We start from the raw sequence: 13,652 nt of genomic DNA on the forward strand, positions 1-13,652 counted from the left end.
AGCGTCTTCGCTTTCACTTTTCACTTTCATGCATTGGAGAAGGACATGGCAACCCACTCCAGTGTTCTTGCCTGGAAAATCCCAGGGACGGGGGAGCCTGGTGGGCTGCCGTCTATGGGGTCACACAGAGTCAGACACGACTGAAGTGACTTAGCAGCAAGATCTGAAACACAAGTCCCTTTTTGTTTTTCTGCAGAGTTTTCATATTCAACTGAATCACAAGAGGGATTTTGCACTAGACAAAAAGTTATAATAAATAACAATTGACTGTGCTGTATCATTGAATTATTAGACTGTTATAAAAAATTTCTTGGGTTTGTTTTTCCAGTTGTTAACTTTTATACTTTATAAAACATTTGTATTGTTTTAAGACTATTTTCATTTTTAAGCTACACAAGTTGGAAAACAATTTTGATATTATTTTGCACTTTTCAGACAAGATTTCTGAGCCAGACTTCTTCACTTCCTCCTTTTTTTTGGGAAAAGATTCATTAATTTGAATAATTGGGCACCTTCCAAAATTGCCAAACTGAACTTCTGTCAGGATGAATTCCTCTTTATATCTTCTCCTAAGAATATCTAGGGTTGAATGAAAGCATAGCTATTGAAATGTGACTTCATAATTTATATACTATGCCCATAAATGCAAAATATGCTCCACTATTGAAATGAAAAGGCAAAATCAAAGCTCTGTGGTTGAGTTTATCCTCTTGGGCTTTTCTAACTTTCCTGAACTCCAAGGGCAGCTCTTTGGGATTTTCTTGATTATTTATCTGCTGACACTGATAGGAAATGCTGTCGTCATAGTCATCATCTCCCTGGAACAGAGCCTGCATGTTCCCATGTACCTGTTCCTCCAGAACTTGTCTGTGGTGGATGTTAGTATCAGTGCAGTCATTATGCCTGAAATGCTGGTGGTCCTCTCCAATGAAAAAACGTCAATTTTGTTTGTGAGCTGCTTTGCACAGATGTATTTTATTCTTTTTTTTTGGTGGGACTGAATGTTTTCTCCTAGGGACAATGGCTTATGACCGATTTGCTGCAATCTGCTCTCCTCTGAACTACCCAATGATTATGAACAAACGAGTTTTTATGAAATTAGTTACAGGTTCATGGACTTTGGGTTTCGTGTTAGGTACTGTACAAACGACATGGGTTTCTAGTTTTCCCTTTTGTGGCCCCAGTGAAATCAATCATATCTCTTGTGAAACTCCAGGAGTGCTAGAGCTGGCATGCGCAGACACATTTTTGTTTGAAATCTATGCATTCACTGGCACCATTTTGATTATCATGCTTCCTTTCATGTTGATCATTCTGTCTTACATTCGAATTCTCTTTGCCATCCTGAAGATGCCATCAACCACTGGGAGGCAAAAGGCCTTTTCCACCTGTGCCTCCCATCTCACATCTGTTACCCTCTTCTATGGCACAGCCAGTATGACTTACTTACAACCTAAATCTGGCTACTCCCCAGAAACCAAGAAGTTGATGTCCTTGTCTTACTCACTTTTAACACCTCTGCTGAATCCACTGATCTACAGTCTGAGGAACAGTGAGCTGAAAAGAGCTTTGATAAAATTATGGCAAAGAAAAGTGGATTTATGTACATTCTGACTATGCTGAGAGGTCTATGTGATATTACTGCAGTACTGGACTTTATTTAAATTTAATAAATGGTAAAGACTGTTTGCATTTCTTGGTATGAATATGCTTAATTTTTGAGTTCTACAAATTTGACAATATAGTAGAACATCTTTATATATTAATAGTTTTATTCTTTTTTCATAGATGTGTAATACTCCTTAATATTAGGTGTTACACAGTTTCTTCAAAAAATTGTTTACTGGTGGCCATGTGGGTGTGTGTTAATTTTTTGTTCCTCTAGAGAATGCTAAATAAAGAAACTAGTTTTATACTTTCACAAACATTGTTGCTTTAATTTCTGTAGAATAGGTTTCACAGTATGGTTTTCATGGAGTAAACATCTGAGTTTGAAAACTTTCATTAATGTTACCAAACCTTCAAAAAATGATATTAACAATTTTGTATTGATTCTGAAAGCCCACTCTGCCCTACTGACTAGTTTCATCTCCAGGAAACCAACAAATAGAGAGATGAGCTTTTTATTTTTTGAGTGAAAATATGTCCATGCATGAGATGAAAAAAAACAGCTCCTTATTGAGAATGACCACACTGGTTCTATTCAAGGACCTACAGACACTATAATCCAAAACTATACTTCATTTGGTTATGTTAGAATATATTCTTCTAGTGCGTTACTATTTTTGAGAGTAATTTATCATATTTCATTTTCACTTATAAGCCATGGTCTAGAAATCTTGTCAAAATTTCTGTTATAGAGCAAAAATGCCCTCAGCACCTCAACATTTGTCAAACAGCATATGATTTTTTTTCTTGTAGAATATAAACATGATAAATTGTGCCTGTTTTCTTTTATCCATGAATCATATCAATCTATGCATATCTTTTCCAGAAAGAATAATTAGACACTGCAAAAATATACTATCTCGTTCTCGTTTCCTATTTTAATGTTGCTAGAAGACAACAGAAAGTGTGTGACATTGAATCTACACCAAAGGAGTACCACTGTTTGTTTCAGCTTAAAGTGAGATTAAAAAAAGAGGTTGGAGCACTTTATGAAATAATCATTGATTTTTGAAAGCATTTAAAAAATAATTTTATTTATTTATTTTTGACTGCACTGGGTCTTCGTTGCTTTGTGCGGGCTCTCTCTAGTTGTGAAGAGTGGGAGCTACTCTCTAGTAGCGAGGTGTGGGCTTCTCATTGTTGTGGCTTCTCTTGTTGCAGAGCACAGGCTCTGGGTGCTGGGGCTTCAGCAAGCTGCAGCGCATGGGCTTGGCAGTTGTGGCTCACGGGCACTAGAGCATGGGCTTAGTAGTTGTGGCGTGGTGGCTCAGTTGCTTGCAGCATGTGGGATCTTCCTGGATCAGGGATTGAGCCCATGTGCCCTGCCTTGGCAGGCAGATTATTATGCGCTGCACCACCAGGGAAGTCCAATGACACAACCATCGATTTTGATGGGAAAAAACTTTTTTCTTTATACCCGTATGTACCCCTGCCAAAAATGGGAGTATAGTGCAGATTTACTTCAACTTTCAACAAAATAAAGCAAAACAGAGAAACTTCATTAGCAGGTTGTTGAAATCTTGTGAATAATATATGAATGTTGTACAATAGTGTTCTTGGTAAGACATCAAAGAAACAACTACAAAAAACTTTAATTGAATCTCATCCCTTGATATCCTGAAATTTCTTTCTCATAACTCTTATAAGGGCTAATTAAGTAAAACTTATCTAAAAACAGATAAGAAAATGAAGCTAAAAACAGAGTTTCCCGCTAATCATTCTTTAGCTCACTTGTTCATTTATTGATTACATCATAATCAATGAAACAACCAATTTTTCTTTTTAAATGCTTTAATTTTTGTCTTTTTACCAGTTTTATTGAGATATAATTGACAAATAAAATTGTATGTATTTAAAGTGTACAAAATGATGATTTGACATACATACAGGTTGTGAAATGATGGCTACAATCAAGTTAATTGACAAACCCATTATCTCACATAGTTACCTCTTTGGGAGTTTGAGAACACCTGGGATCTACTCTCTTAGTCAATTTCAAGTATATAATACACTATTATTGACCCATAGTTATGTCAGGGGAGTGTGTAATTTCCTTGGTTCTGTCTCATCACAACAAAAAGTTGAAGCGATGGACTAGTGTTACAGCCCTCGGATGGACCAGTGTTACAGCTCCGTGTGACAGCTCAGTTTTATTTAGAAAATAAAGGAAAATACATCCTTGAGGCATGAGAACATGCTGACCCAAAAGATGTGAAGAGAAGAGAGAGAGACCCCCGGCCCTTTGGCTCCTCTTTTTGCATGTTTTTCCTCCTCCCCCTGGGCCTGCCCTATGTAAATTGGGACAGCCAGGAGTGCTGTTTGTTCTACCTGAGGTCCTCACTCCGGTCCTTGGACCTCCCTTTGTTTTATTTTTGTGGGATTTTCCCTTCTTTATCTTTTAGCCACTGCCATTCTGGACTCTTTTTCCTATTTTAATTACCTCACGGTTACCATGCTGTGCATTATTCACTTTGTAACTGAAAGTTTGTACCCTTTCACCAACATCACCCCATCTCCCCGCAATCACCTCCCCCATTCTGCCCCAGTCAGTCCCTGGCGACCACCATTCTACTCTCTATTTCCGTGAGCTAGACTTACAATAACATGAATGCCCTAACCAAGATGGCCTTCACTGTCCACCTTAGCCTGAGTCAGCTTTAGACAGGTTTTTTTTTCCTGATCATAATCTCTGACCTTCCTTTTCTCAGAGAGCTTTAGAAAATTTGTAAGCATTCTTTCTCTGCCTCCTTTGAAGCTATCCCATCATAAAAATATGGGAAAGTTTACTTTTCTTTGGGGGTAGTGATTTAACAAGCACAGGTAGTTTAAGAGCCTCATTCCAGGTTTTAAAATCTCTCCAGATGTTGTTTCAGCAGAGGTTGAGTTAGTCTCTCATTCCTATTGCAATAGTCTTGAGTAAAGTCTCTTTTGCCTATTTAACTTTGTCTAGTACAATTCTTTGCCAGTTTTTTAATACTAATTTCATATAGAATAAAAACTGAAAAAAAGTGAAACTTCCAACCCACCAGGGAGCTTACTGTATACTTGTATATGGTTTTACCATTTCATTGTCTTCAGTAAAATAACTTTATTATTCCCAGGGGATTCCCTGGTAGCTCAGTGATAAAGAATCCACCTGTCAATGCAGGAGACCCAGAGTCTATCCCTAGGCTTAGAAGATCCCATGGAGAAGGAAATGGCAACCTACTCCAATGTTCTTTCTGGAAAATCCCATGGATGAAGGAGGCTGGCAGGCTATAATCCGCGGGGCAACAAAAGAGTCAGACATGACTGAGCGACTGAGTGAACACACAGACTCACACTGAGGACATAGCCCAGAGACAGCCACTCAGTAGCTCTGGGTGAACTGCTCCAAAGAGGTGGGGGAGAAGCCAGTATATGCAAAAATTTTTGGCTAAGAAAGTAGTCAAGAATACATCTTGGTAAAGGTGTTCATCACATCATCTTGGTAAAAGATGCTAACCACAAAGAGTGGATATATCACGTAAATTATTTTAGTGCTTTGTGTATGGAAAATGCAAGAATCTGGGGTCACTGAGATTCATCCTGACATACACATCTTAACTGTTAATATCTGGGTTGGGGGGCTTGCTTAATCCAGAGCACAGAATATCTCATCCTGTTCTTTCCATCCAAAATTCCCCTAGGGGGCACTGTTGCTTGCCACAACCATTTGCATAAGTGGATGAGGAATTACACCCTTTGTTCTTTTGGGGCTTGCATCTCATAGGTGCGGACCAGAAAAGTTCAAACTGGCTGATTCAGATTGCATTTCTGGTCAAAGTAAAAAAGTGAGATTAGGGTAGGTAGTAAATCTAGGTTTGTTATCATGGGCTTAAACTCAACTGACACCATTTTAGGCCTGTGATTTTTCTCTTTAATAATCTGCAAGTTCTGCCTGAATAATCTCCCTTGGCCCTTTAAGCTTTCATGAGCAGTATCCTTAAGACACCTTTTGATTCTGCCCTTTACTCTCATCCTAGTGCCAATGTCATCTGCTAGTGTTTCATTATCAGTGCACTGATGGTGTGATATTTCAACTAAGAATGGAAGGATGAGTGCTATCTTATTTGTATAGGGCCAATTTTGTGTATGTGAAGCTTATGCAAAGACACTGGTGGGAGGGAGAATGACCAGTTTGAGAGAGGGAAAGAAACCATTAATATTTATTCAACAACAGTTGTTGAATGACTTGTATGTACCAGATACACTGTTAGGTATTCAGAACATAAAAATAACAAAATAGTGCAATGAGAGAGACAGCTATTGTGGAGGAACAGAGTTTGCCACCCCAAAATATGTCTCTTTGGCACTTTTTAAATTTTAAGCTGGTTATTTTCTTTTTTTTTTTCCTTTATTTATTTATTTATTTTTCAGTGGGTTTTGTCATACATTGATATGAATCAGCCATAGATTTACACGTATTCCCCATCCCGATCCCCTCTCCCACCTCCCTCTCCACCTGATTCCTCTGGGTCTTCCCAGTGCACCAGGCCCGAGCACTTGTCTCATGCATCCCACCTGGGCTGGTGGTCTGTTTCATCATAGATAATATACATGCTGTTCTTTCGAAACATCCCACCCTCACCTTCTCCCACAGAGTTCAAAAGTCTGTTCTGTACTTCTGTGTCTCTTTTTCTGTTTTGCATATAGGGTTGTCGTTACCATCTTTCTAAATTCCATATATATGTGCTAGTATGCTGTAATATTCTTTATCTTTCTGGCTTACTTCACTCTGTATAATGGGCTCCAGTTTCATCCATCTCATTAGAACTGGTTCAAATGAATTCTTCTTAACGGCTGAGTAATATTCCATGGTGTATATGTACCATATAAGCTGGTTATTTTCTAAGAAACAGCAGGCAGGAAAAACTCTGAAAACCTTGTAGGAGTTACCTTTTGTAAGAAATATTTGTAAGGGAAATTTCCATTTGTAAGGTGTCTTCCTGGTTGGATATAGAAGAAGATGATGAGCAAATCTCTTGAAACTCTTATAATGAACCAAGCAAGGATTTGAAACTGCAAAACAGCCCTACCCTATCCTTACTTACTGTGCTTTTCCTGATAACCTCCCATAACTGACTCTCCCCCAACCTCTTAACGTCCTCTTTTGTCTTTAACTGAGGATAGTATTTAGGGCTTCTGAGGTGGTGCTACTGGTAAAGAACCCAGGAGTTGGTGATGGACAGGGAAGCCTGGCATGCTGCAGTTCACGGGGTTGAACAGAGTTGGATATGACTGAGCTACTGACCTGAACTGGACTGACCGATGCAGGAATTGTAAGAAATGCAGGTTCAATCACTGGGTCGGGAAGATCCCCTGGAGGAAGGCATGGTAACCCACTCCGGTATTCTTGTCTGGAAAATCCCAAGGAGAGAGGAGCCTGGCAGGCTACAGTCCATAGGATCACAAAGTGTTGGACATGACTGAAGTGACTTAGCAAGCAAGCTAGCACAGTATTTAAGAGGAGGACTTTGATTATTTCGATGGGTTAATCAGTTCTCCTGGGCCTTTCCCATGTATATATGTTATTAATTTTTTTCTGATTTTCTCACATCAATTTAATTCTTAGACCAGCCAGAAGCATTTAGAAGGGTAGAGAAAAATTCCCTCCTCCTGACTCTATTAAATAAATACAATAAATATATAATTATCGTTGTATTAGGAGCTTCCCTGGTGGCTCAGACGGTAAAGAATCTGCCTGCAATGCAGGAGACCTGGGTTTGATCCCTGGGTCGGGAAGACTCCCTGGAGAAAGGAACGGCTACCCATTCCAGGAGAATACCATGGATGGAGGAGCCTGGTGGGCTACAGTCCATGAGGATGCAGAGTCGGACACAACTGACTAAACACACGTGAAAGTATACATGGTTGTATTAATTGTTACAAAGGAAAAACACAAGCAACCTAGACATTGTAACAGGAAGACCTTATGTAACCTGGAGGGAGTGGCTGGGGGCAGGAATGACCCTGGAGGAGGACAGGGAGAGCCTCCAGAGAAAGTGACATTTAAAGGCTGATAGGGGTTAGCCAGGCCCACCTGCAGAGTGTGGAACCACCCGAATGGTGAAGGGACCTGATGTCATTCCAGGAAAGGAAGAAGACTGGAGGCAGAGAGGGAGGAGTGAGATGAAGAGGTAGGCAGAAGCCAGAACATGCAAAGTCTGATAACTACAGTAAGAACTCTGAACTTCACCTACTACTGATAGGTGACCAGTGACGTGTAGAGCAAAGCAGCGACATGGACATACTTGTACTTCAAAGTGTCTTTCTGGCTGCTGGGTAGATAATTCATGGGAAGATTTCAGGACTGGAAATGGGCAAGGAAGGGGCAATTGCTCTAGCCCAGGTGAGAGTGATGTGGCTTGGGCTAGGACAATGGCAGTGGGAATGGAGCAGTGTGAATGATTCTACCCATGTTTCGGAAATCAAACTGCAGGACTTGGTAATAGGTTGTATGTAGGGGAGGGGTAGAAGAGAAAGAGGTGTCAAGGATGGAACTCATATTTCTGGGGCAAAGTGGGTGGGGCTTCCACTTTTTGAGATGTGGAACACTGGAAGAGAAGACTTTCTGGGGAGAAATTCAGTTTTGGAGGAGTAAAGTTTGACATGTCTGTGTGAAATAAAGTCAAGTAGATCGCTTATAGGGATATATAGGTCAGGCTCAGAATGGAGATCTGAATTAGGGAAACAGAGCTACAGAGCACTAGAGAGAGGTCTTCTTAAAATGGAGAAACTGCAGAATGAAGTTCCATGGAAAGAATCCAAAAGAGAAGAAGGGATACTGAACCACTGTGTCTCAGGCTTTGGGGTGATGTGTTTCTATTTGAGGAAAAGATAGACACAAATCAACAAAGTGATAACATGGGTAACAGAGAAAGAACTAGAAAGCTGTGAAGTTACAGGAATTCCAGGGACCAAGGAACTCATATTAGGAGGTCAGGGGACAGGGTACCTGCGACAGAGAAGGTGGATCTGGGAAGCAATCTCTAAGCACTAAGTGAAGGAAAGTTCCAGAAGAAGTTGGGTTAATTATGCCAAAAAGTGGACTAACTTCTCACTGCCATCTAGTGGCTCAAGCATGTAATTGCTATAATCTCACCCGAGCAGATCCAGGGAGCTAAACTTATCCATAGTTCATCCAATCATTCCTGATGAGCTCACAGAAATACTAGGATCAATCACATCACAATGGATTTAGAAGGAGGGTAAATGCAGTGGCAAATTTCTTGTCCTTAATAGGTGTAGATGTATCTATCTTTTTGTTAGGCTTGGAAGCAGAAGCGCTGAGTTGAATTCTTCCTCCTTCCCCTCTTTCTCCATCTCCTTTCCCAATATTGCTCTCTTCTTTTGCCACCACCACCAGCAGCATTACATCATCATCATAATCGTCAGCACCTGACTCTTTACACACTCATGGATTCCGCCTGTTATCTCTTTTGAGTATCTGTTCATAAATTAAAAGTCACTTATTGGATAGCCACCATGTGCTAGCTGCTCTGCTAGATGTTAAGCACAAAGATCAGGTATAATCTCTCATTTCTAGGGACTTATAATTGAATACTGAAACAGATAAGTTAACTTCTACCACCTTGTGTGGTGAGTGTTACAATTGTGGTTAAGACTTATACTGGGAGACTTTACTGGGTAAGTCCCTTAGGACTAGGAATCAGGGAAGGCTTCCTGGAGGAGGTGATTGTTGAAAGATTGTTGCTGAACCATGAAAGACGCCGGGATTCTTGGCCTCTGGAGGGGAATAATTTAATCCGGGGCCAGAGACGAGGCTTGATCCCTCAGAGCTTTTGTGTGATAGAGTTTCAGTTCAGTCAGTTCAGTCACTCAGTCGTGTCCAACTCTTTGCAACCCCATGAACCGTGGCACGCCAGGCCTCCCTGTCCATCACCAGCTCCTGGAGTCCACCCAAACCCATGTCCATTGAGTCAGTGATGCCATCCAGCCATCTCATCCTGTCGTCCCCTTCTCCTCCTACCCTCAATCTTTCTCAGCATCAGGGTCTTTTCCAATGAGTTAGCTCTTTGCATCAGGTGGCCAAAGTATTGGAGTCTCAGCTCCAACATCATTCCTCCCAATGAACACCCAGGACTGACTCCTTTAGGATAGACTGGTTGGATCTCCTTACAGTCCAAGGGACTCTCAAGAGTCTTCTCCAACACCACAGTTCAAAAGCATCAATTCTTCGGTGCTCAGCTTTCTTCACAGTCCAACTTTCACATCCATACATGATCACTGGAAAAACCATAGCCTTGACTAGATGGACCTTTGTTGGCAAAGTAATGTCTCTGCTTTTTAATATGCTGTCTAGGTTGGTCATAACTTTCCTTCCAAGGAGTAGGCATCTTTTAATTTCATTAAAATTAAAAGGTATATAATTAATATAACATAGAGTTTCATTAAAGTATAAAAGAGATAGAGAAAGCTTCTGATACAGACATCAGAAGGGGGCAGAAAGAGTGCCCCCCCACCCAGTGTTAACAATGGAGTTATATACCTTTTAATTGGTTATTACAATGAATCAAAAGAATGTCTGGAGGTTGTGAAGATCTTACTAGACCCACTCCCATAGTTTACATTTAAGATAACAGGATTAGCCAGAAGGTTTTCAGGAGGGAGAAATTGTCCTCAAGCAGGATACATTGTTGTTGTATAATCCCTAGCACAGAGTCTAAACTGAGTTGTGTAATTGACTCAAAGCCAGGCTTCAGCAATACGTGAACCATGAACTTCCAGACATTCAAACTGGTTTTAGAAAAGGCAGAGGAACCAGAGATCAAATTGCCAACCTCTGCTGGATCATCAAAAAAGCAAGAGAGTTCCAGAAAAACATCTATTTCTGCTTTATTGACTATGCCAAATCCTTTGACTGTGTGGATCACAATAAACTGTGGAAAATTCTGAAAGACAAGGGAATACCAGACCACCTGACCTGCCTCTTGAGAAACCTGCATGCAGGTCAGGAAGCAACAGTTAGAACTGGACATGAAACAACGACTGGTTCCAAATAGGAAAAGGGGTACATCAAGGCTATATATTGTCACCATGCTTATTTAACTTATATGCAGAGTACATCATGAGAAACGCTGGGCTGGAAGAAGCACAAGCTGGAATCAAGATTGCTGGGAGAAATATCAATAACTTCAGATATACAGACAACACCACCCTTATGGCAGAAAGTGAAGATGAACTAAAAAGCCTCTTGATGAAAGTGAAAGAATAGAGTGACAAAGTTGGCTTAAAGTTCAACATTCAAAAAACTAAGATCATGGCATCTGGTCCCATCACTTCATGGGAAATAGATGGGGAAACAGTGGAAACAGTGGCTGACTTTATTTTTCTGGGCTCCAAAATCACTGCAGATGGTGATTGCAGTCATGAAATTAAAAGACACTGAATCCTTGGAAGGAAAGTTATGACCAACCTAGACAGCATATTAAAAAGCAGAGACATTACTTTGCTAACAAAGGTCTGTCTAGTTATCTATGGTTTTTCCATTTGTCATGTATGGATATGAGAGTTGGACTGTGAAGAAAGCTGAGCACCGAAGAATTGATGCTTTCGAACTGTGGTGTTGGAGAAGACTCTTGAGAGTCCCTTGGACTGCAAGGAGATCCAACCAGTCTATCCTAAAGGAGATCAGTCCTGGGTGTTCATTGGAAGGACTGATGTAGAAGTTGAAACTCCAATACTTTGGCCACCTCATGTGAAGAGTTGACTCATTGGGAAAGACCCTGAAGCTGGGAGGGACTGGGAGCAGGAGGAGAAGGGGACGACAGAGGATGAGATGGCTGGATGGCATCACCAACTCGATGGACATGAGTTTGAGTAAACTCCGGGAGTTGGTGATGGACAGGGAGGCCTGGCGTGCTGCGGTTCATGGAGTCGGAAAGAGTTGGAAATGACTGAGCGGCTGAACTGAACTGAACTGAAGGAATATAGACTAAAAAACTTTGTTCTTTCCTCCTCCTTGAGAATTCCAGACCCCTCTCTCCTTGGGGACCCCCGGACTTCTTATCAACCTGACTACAAATTGACTCTCTCATTGTGATCATAATTTCTAAGACTATTGTTAGCTATATGGTAAAAACAGAAAAGAGAACCCTATACCTGGAGAAATACCAGTGTCTGAAAAGCATGATTTATATATAAGGTCGCAAGCAGAATTGTGTGACAGCTGTGTAGAATACCTGAGGAGTGGCAGGAAATGAAGCCAGACTGCAAATGATGTTATGAACTAATTGAAGGAGTTTGAACTCAAATTTTGAAGGTTTACGTGGTAGTCACTGAAGGATGTTACCTAGAAGAAAAACAGAATGAAATTTACTTTTTAAAAATATCTAGCATTCACTGGAATCTTGTATATGCCTAGCTAAGTTCCCTATATGGATGAGTTCATTTTATTCTTCACAATAATACCATTTAATAGAGGAGTTGGGAGATACTAAATAATTTGTCCAAGTATTCAAAATTATTTGGTGGCTGGATGGGATTAGAACGCAGGTTTCTTGGACTTCAGAGTTCATGCTTTTGGCCCCTGTGCTTGTTTTACTGTATCTTGCATGACAGAAACACAGGACCCGGAAATACGCTCAAATCGGTTTATGGGCCCCAAACATTTCTCTTGTGGCCATGCACTGAGCTGTTGTTGCCACTGTACATCCCAAGCTGGAGGACCCTCCTGGAGGCAGCCGCATCTGATAAAACTACCAACTTGAAATAGATCCCGAGCAGAGACTGTGGGCAGATCAACACCAACTATCCTTGCGGGACAGAAACACCACCCCAGATCATCGTGTATCCTCATGTAGCTCTTCTGGGATCAAATGATCCCATCAACATGAATCATTTGAGTGTAAGACACAGTTTCTTTGGGGAACTAAAAAAGGCATTTCTTCTTAGAAAGTTCTTGTTCCCCCTTTCTTTGACTTCTTAACTAGGTGTTAAGAGGGGAAATTCAGGCTTTCACTGCCTATACAAATTCTTTCCATCTTTGTTATTACTGTTTCCAAGTATTATGTGCCTTTTCCCCTAACATTGTGCTTAGTCACCCAGTCGTGTCCAACTCTTGCGACCCCATAGACTGTAACCTGCCAGGTTCCTCTGTCCATAGGATTCTCCAGGCAAGAATACTGGAGTGGGTTGCCATTTCCTTCTCCAGGGGATCTTCCTGACCCAGGAATTGAACCCATGTTTCCTAACATGGTGGCCTTTGTTAATAAACTTTTTGAACTTAATGATATTTGACAATTTACAGATTATCAAGTCACGTTTCAAAATAAAATGATAGCAAATTTGGCTTTTGGTGTTAGGGCAATTTCTCTGCTTTTCTCATTATCGTCCAGAAACAGGGTCATCCTATGTGTCATTTTTAAGCATCCAGTCCCATCACTTCAGGGCAAATAGATGGGGAAACAATGGAAACAGTCAAAGACTTTATTTTCTAGGGCTTAAAATTACCACAGACGGTGACTGTAGCCATGAAATTAAAAGACACTTGCTCCCTGGAAGAAAAGCTATGACAAATCTAGACAGTGTATTAACAAGCAGAGACATTACTTTGCCTACAAAGGTCTGTCTAGTCAAATCTATAGTTTTTACAGTAGTCATGTATGGATATGAGAGTTGGACCATAAAGAAGGCTGAGCACTGAAGAACTGATGCTTTCAAATTGTGGAGTTGGAGAAGACTATTGAGAGTCCCTTGGACAGCAGGGAGATCAAACCAGTCATTCCTAAAGGAAGTCAACCCTGAATATTCACTGGAAGGACTGATGCTGAAGCTGAAGCTCCAATACTTTGGCCACCTGATGCGAAGAGCTGACTCATAGGAAAAGACCCTGACGTTGGAAAAGGTAGAAGGCAGGAGCAGCAGGGAATGACAGAGGATGATATGATTGGATGGCATCACCAACTCAATGGACACGAGTTGGAGCAAGCTCTGAGAGATGG

The 13,652-nt window shown here is 40.8% G+C and overlaps 1 pseudogene; it reads left to right on the top strand.

The window, feature by feature from the left end:
* Positions 1-668: 668 nt before the first annotated feature.
* Positions 669-1,614, top strand: LOC122450463 (annotated as a pseudogene).
* The last annotated feature ends 12,038 nt before the right edge of the window (positions 1,615-13,652 follow it).

Source organism: Cervus canadensis, chromosome 11 (genome assembly GCF_019320065.1).
Source record: "Cervus canadensis isolate Bull #8, Minnesota chromosome 11, ASM1932006v1, whole genome shotgun sequence".
Taxonomy (NCBI): Eukaryota; Metazoa; Chordata; class Mammalia; order Artiodactyla; family Cervidae; genus Cervus; species Cervus canadensis.